The 5,889-nt window shown below is 51.2% G+C and overlaps 1 long non-coding RNA gene across 1 annotated transcript; it reads right to left on the bottom strand.

The window, feature by feature from the left end:
• Nucleotides 1-2,124: 2,124 nt before the first annotated feature.
• LOC117771080 lies at nt 2,125-2,623 on the bottom strand. The gene is made up of 3 exons (XR_004615508.1): nt 2,371-2,623; nt 2,234-2,277; nt 2,125-2,156 (listed from the first exon to the last, which is right to left on the bottom strand). It is a non-coding gene; the product is annotated as an uncharacterized LOC117771080 (long non-coding RNA).
• Nucleotides 2,624-5,889: the final 3,266 nt, after the last annotated feature.

Genomic DNA, 5,889 nt, shown 5'->3' with positions numbered 1-5,889 from the left:
CGGCTGCTGGGGCTGGTAGCTCGACGGCTGCTGGGGCTTGGGCCGGTAGCTCGACGGCTGCTGGGGCTTGGGCCGGTAGCTCGACGGCTGCTGGGGCTTGGGCCGGTAGCTCGACGGCTGCTGGGGCTTGGGCCGGTAGCTCGACGGCTGCTGGGGCTTGGGCCGGTAGCTCGACGGCTGCTGGGGCTGGTAGCTCGACGGCTGCTGGGGCTTGGGCCGGTAGCTCGACGGCTGCTGGGGCTTGGGCCGGTAGCTCGACGGCTGCTGGGGCTTGGGCTGGTAGCTCGACGGCTGCTGGGGCTTGGGCCGGTAGCTCGACGGCTGCTGGGGCCTGGGCCGGTAGCTCGACGGCTGCTGGGAACTGGGCCGGTAGCTCGACGGCTGCTGGGGCTTGGGCTGGTAGCTCGACGGCTGCTGGGGCCTGGGCCGGTAGCTCGACGGCTGCTGGGGCTTGGGCTGGTCGCTCGACGGCTGCTGGGGCTTGTAGCTCGACGGCTGCTGGGGCTTGGGCTGGTAGCTCGACGGCTGCTGGGGCTTGGGCTGGTCGCTCGACGGCACATAGTCTGTCATTATTCCAGGACTTGAAACTTCGCCTAACTGAAATGCGTTTCCATTATTGGAAAACAAATTCCACATGCCCTTTTTGGTCTGAAGGATAGCTTGGTGACTTGGCTGCATCAGGTTCTCTTTGGGTTTTGAAGGAATTATTGGGTCAGGCCTGTAACTAGAAACACTTCTTTCCTGACTGTTACCATAATAATCAGTATAACTGCCAGCACCAGCAGGCTCCAGTTCATCAGATGGGCTCGACAGCTGCTGGGGCTTCTGCTGGTAGCTCGACAGCTGCTGGGGCCTGGGCTGGTAGCTCGACGGCTGCTGGGGCTTGGGCTGGTAGCTCGACGGCTGCTGGGGCTTCGGCTGGTAGCTCGACAGCTGCTGGGGCTTGTAGCTCGACGGCTGCTGGGGGTTGGGCTGGTAGCTCGACGGCTGCTGGGGCTTGGGCTGGTAGCTCGACGGCTGCTGGGGCTTGGGCTGGTAGCTCGATGGCTGCTGGGGCCTGGGCAGATAGCTTGACGGCTGCTGGGGCTTCGGCTGGTAGCTCGACGGCTGCTGGGGCTTCGGCTGGGAACTCGACGGCTGCTGTGGCTTGGGCTGGTAGCTCGACGGCTGCTGGGGCTTGGGCTGGTAGCTCGACGGCTGCTGGGGCTTGGGCTGGTTTCCATTATTGGAAAACAAATTCCACATGCCCTTTTTGGTCTGAAGGATAGCTTGGTGACTTGGCTGCATCAGGTTCTCTTTGGGTTTTGAAGGAATTATTGGGTCAGGCCTGTAACTAGAAACACTTCTTTCCTGACTGTTACCATCTACTTGCCTTCCATAATAACCAGTATAACTGCCAGCACTAGCAGGCTCCAGTTCATCAGATGAGCTCGACGCCTGCTGGGGCTTGGGCTGGTAGCTCGACGGCTGCTGGGGCTGGTAGCTCGACGGCTGCTCGGGCTTGGGCTGGTAGCTCGACGGCTGCTGGGGCTTGGGCTGGTAGCTCGACGGCTGCTCGGGCTTGGGCTGGTAGCTCGACGGCTGCTGGGGCCTGGGCTGGTAGCTCGACGGCTGCTGGGGCTGGTAGCTCGACGGCTGCTGGGGCTTCGGCTGGTAGCTCGACGGCTGCTGGGGCTTGGGCCGGTAGCTCGACGGCTGCTGGGGCTTGGGCTGGTCGCTCGACGGCGCATAGTCTGTCATTATTCCAGGACTTGAAACTTCGCCTAACTGAAATGCGGTTCCATTATTGGGAGATAAATTCCACATGCCCTTTTTGGTCTGAAGGATAGCTTGGTGACTGGGCTGCATCAGGTTCTCTTTGGGTTTTGAAGGAATTATTGGGTCAGGCCTGTAACTAGAAACACTTCTTTCCTGACTGTTACCATCTACTTGCCTTCCATAATAACCAGTATCACCACCAGCACCAGCAGGCTCCAGTTCATCAGATGAGCCACCTTCAGGGTAACTGGGTCCAGAGCCACCTTGAGATCCATCAGCCTGTGCAGAGCTCTCGTAACTGGAAGAGGCTAAACCTGGATTTTGGTCTCCGAGCAAAGCACTAGGTGACTTAAAGTACGGTGCAACTCCACTGGAGCCTCCACTTCTGTAGCTCGGAGCTGGAGAGATACAACATGTCAGTATTTAAGAAATAACCAGAAGTGGACCTGAGGTTTGTGTAGAATAATTCACTTACCCTCAGCATGTGGCCCAAAGGCTAAGAGTGAGAGCAAGAGCACCCTGGGAAGCAGATCATTTCACATGTGAACTAAAGAAAACCAACTTGGTACAGACAATGAACTTTCAAGACTTAACAAAACAAATTGATCGTACCTCACACAAAGTCCAGAAGCCATTTCTGAAAGCTGAAGCCAAACAACCAACACAACTTGTGCTGCTTGACATCAAACAACAGAAAAAGAAACTTCCGATTCAGCTTTCTGACGCCTGCAGCCAGCGCAGTGCTTTTATCTGCAGGAGCCTGAGCTGCATGAACACTGATGAGATGATTGGACTCAGGTTTGAAGCCTCAGCAGAAAGATCTCTGAAGTGGCTTCATCCGCCTGTTTCAAGGGTCGTGATGAGGCTCGATTCCTCCACCTCTGGGATTTCTGCTGCAACTGAAACATTTCAGATGTTGTGTTGGAGTTTGTCTGTGGAGGACGATGAATGAATCTCCTGACGCACAAAGCTCGGACAGAGCATGTCGTCATATGTCATACGGACTATTTCTTCAATAAGAACAGTGGAACTAACAAAGTAGTTCCAACATCCAGCTTCTCTGGAGAATCTTGAAAACTGGTCAGATTGTGAATATGAGCCTGAAAATAATGCAAAGTATTGTGTTGAAGTTTTCCTTAAAAACAACGAACACAGGGAACTTCAAAAGAAAACTCCAGGGGTTGTTCACATCTTAGCATTTTGAATTTGTATATTTTTACTTTCCCTTCCCTATTTAATTTACTTTACTATTTAGTGGATCTTGATGAAAAATAACAAGGTTAAAAAACAGATAAAATGTGTATCATGTGAATTTAAGTGTTTTCACAAGGAGACCGTTGCGTCTCAGCAGAGGTTTGAACTCTTTGAGTGACTTTATATTTTGAAATGCAATAAAAACTTCCTTAAGGATATATTCAGTATTTACACAGAGTCTGGTGCTTCAACAAGAAGATGAGAACCTCACTCTGGAGCTCAAACCTCCACCAACACCCAACTGCTCCATCCAGTCTGCACCAAGTCTCATCACAATCTGGGTTTATCGCCAAGTAGGTTCATACATAGAGATTTGCTGTGGTGCGTTTGTGCATAAATAATACAAATAGAGAGCAGTGTAAAGTATATAGAGATGAAAGAAATTAGCAATATGAATGATAGATATTTACAATGTGACACATGTAGATAATGTGTGTCACACTCATGAGGTGCAGTGTCGGAGCAGCTTCCTCCTCATGAACTTTATCTTAGCGGATGATGTGTTTAGTTAAAAGCATTAAATTTGAAGAACGACATACGTGACAAAGATTAAATATATTTTATTAACCACATCACAAAGGAAAATCACGTCGTGCATCACAAGTCACCAGCTGCACATCAGGACTCAAGGTTATGACATCGATCGATATTAATTATCGTCATCACTTCTCTTCAAATATTTAATACAGAAAAATATGTAAAACTATTGGAATATACTTTGCTCATGGGCGTAAAATAAGGAGATACTGTGGGAGGAAGGGGAAGAAAGGAGGAAGAGTGAAAGAGGAGAGGAAGTAACAGAGAGATGGAGGAAAGAGAAGGAGGAAGAGTAGGGAAGAGGAGAGGAAGTAACAGACAGATGGAGGAAAGAAAGAAAAGCCTGTGAACGTTAGCTGAGCTTCAGGCCGAGGCAGAGAGCCAGCTCGTTCTTCTGGATCTTTCCGTCTCCGTTGATGTCACAGTGGCCGAGCACAGCTTTCCTGAACTGGTCCAGGTCTGTGCCACTGATGCTGGGCTGGAGAGGAAAGAGGGGGTGAGAGGTCGGAGGTCAACGCAAAACAAGTTACACATAATACCTTTGACATTTTATTTTCATTAAATACTTTGAAGTAAAAGATTTTTATGATTCATTCAAACATCTTGTAGTTTTACCTTCGCCAGCTCCATCATGTCTTTGACAAATCCATCGACCTCAGGACCCTCCAACGCACCCGTCTTACTCTGCACACACAAAATGTGATCCCTGTAACTGAAAGTAGGCTCCATAGCTACAGTAGTTTAAATGATTTGAACTAGCTGGTGTTTCTTAAGTTGTGGACAATTTAAATTTGGAGCTGAGGGAAAGGTCAGAGTTCAAACACAGAATGCAATTGTATTCTTGCATATGAATATTGAGAAGCCATGTATTGTGCTATAGATACTGCAGATCAATAGCTTGATCCAGGATCAGTCCTCGTCTGATTTTCAGTCCATTGCAGAGACTCAGACTCTTGATGTCCGTCCTCTGTAATTTGACTCAGTGCGACCTCCCACTTGGCAAAACGCCTCATCTCTAGTTGGGCATCTGCTTGTTTTAGACCCAATCTGAAGTAGTTTCTGCAGCAGAGTAGAAAACTTGAAAAATGCTAAGCTGTACAGTTATGTTTGAGGTACATGTTCCTTCAAGTTTAACTTGGTGTTGTGTCAGTAAATACAAGAATGTGTCACTGACTGCTTAAAGTTTAGTTACTTTCAGACAATTCACTTCTATAAGGAGAACGTTTAGTATAGAAGTTTGTTTTCATAATGTTGGCCTTGTACCAAAGATCATCAGTGTTCAGAATCTAACAGTTTAGATCATATTCAAGACAATTCTTCCCAAGATTGTTTAGCACCACTCAAATAACAGTCATAGGCAGCAAGTGTAGTTCAAATATTTTATTGAATTTCTCAAAGATGCCTGAGTCTCCTGAAGAGTCGCCTGTGAACAGAAACACCATTAGCAAGAAAACAAGTCATTTACATTCACTTGCAAAGAGGTAAACACTGAAGTGAACTTACATGTAGTCAAACTCAATGAAGTCACTAACGTGCCACTCGCTGCTGCCATCCAGGATGGTTTGGTGCCACCATATAAGTTGGTCTGAAATTTCTAGGCCCAACATTCACTTCAGGGTAAGTGGGCAACTCCTCATATGGGTCAAAAGCGACATCATGGGAAAGCGCAAAGTCCCACATGTCATCTGTGCTTGGAGTTCCAGACTTCTTCTGGGGCTTGGGCTGGTAGCTCGACGGCTGCTGGGGCTTGGGCTGGTAGCTCGACGGCTGCTGGGGCTGGTAGCTCGACGGCTGCTGGGGCTTGGGCTGGTAGCTCGACGGCTGCTGGGGCTTGGGCTGGTAGCTCGACGGCTGCTGGGGCTGGTAGCTCGACGGCTGCTGGGGCTTCGGCTGGTAGCTCGACGGCTGCTGGGGCTTCGGCTGGTAGCTCGACGGCTGCTGGGGCTTCGGCTGGTAGCTCGACGGCTGCTGGGGCTTGTAGCTCGACGGCTGCTGGGGCTTGGGCCGGTAGCTCGACGGCTGCTGGGGCTTGGGCCGGTAGCTCGACGGCTGCTGGGGCTTGGGCCGGTAGCTCGACGGCTGCTGGGGCTTGGGCCGGTAGCTCGACGGCTGCTGGGGCTTGGGCCGGTAGCTCGACGGCTGCTGGGGCCGGTAGCTCGACGGCTGCTGGGGCTTGGGCCGGTAGCTCGACGGCTGCTGGGGCTTGGGCCGGTAGCTCGACGGCTGCTGGGGCTTGGGCCGGTAGCTCGACGGCTGCTGGGGCTTGGGCCGGTAGCTTGACGGCTGCTGGGGCCTGGGCCGGTAGCTCGACGGCTGCTGGGGCCTGGGCCGGTAGCTCGA

Source organism: Hippoglossus hippoglossus, chromosome 11, assembly GCF_009819705.1.
Source record: "Hippoglossus hippoglossus isolate fHipHip1 chromosome 11, fHipHip1.pri, whole genome shotgun sequence".
In the NCBI taxonomy this organism is placed as follows: domain Eukaryota; kingdom Metazoa; phylum Chordata; class Actinopteri; order Pleuronectiformes; family Pleuronectidae; genus Hippoglossus; species Hippoglossus hippoglossus.
The sequence above is the reverse complement of the archived record's forward strand: the minus strand, read 5'-3'. Positions and strand labels throughout refer to the sequence as shown.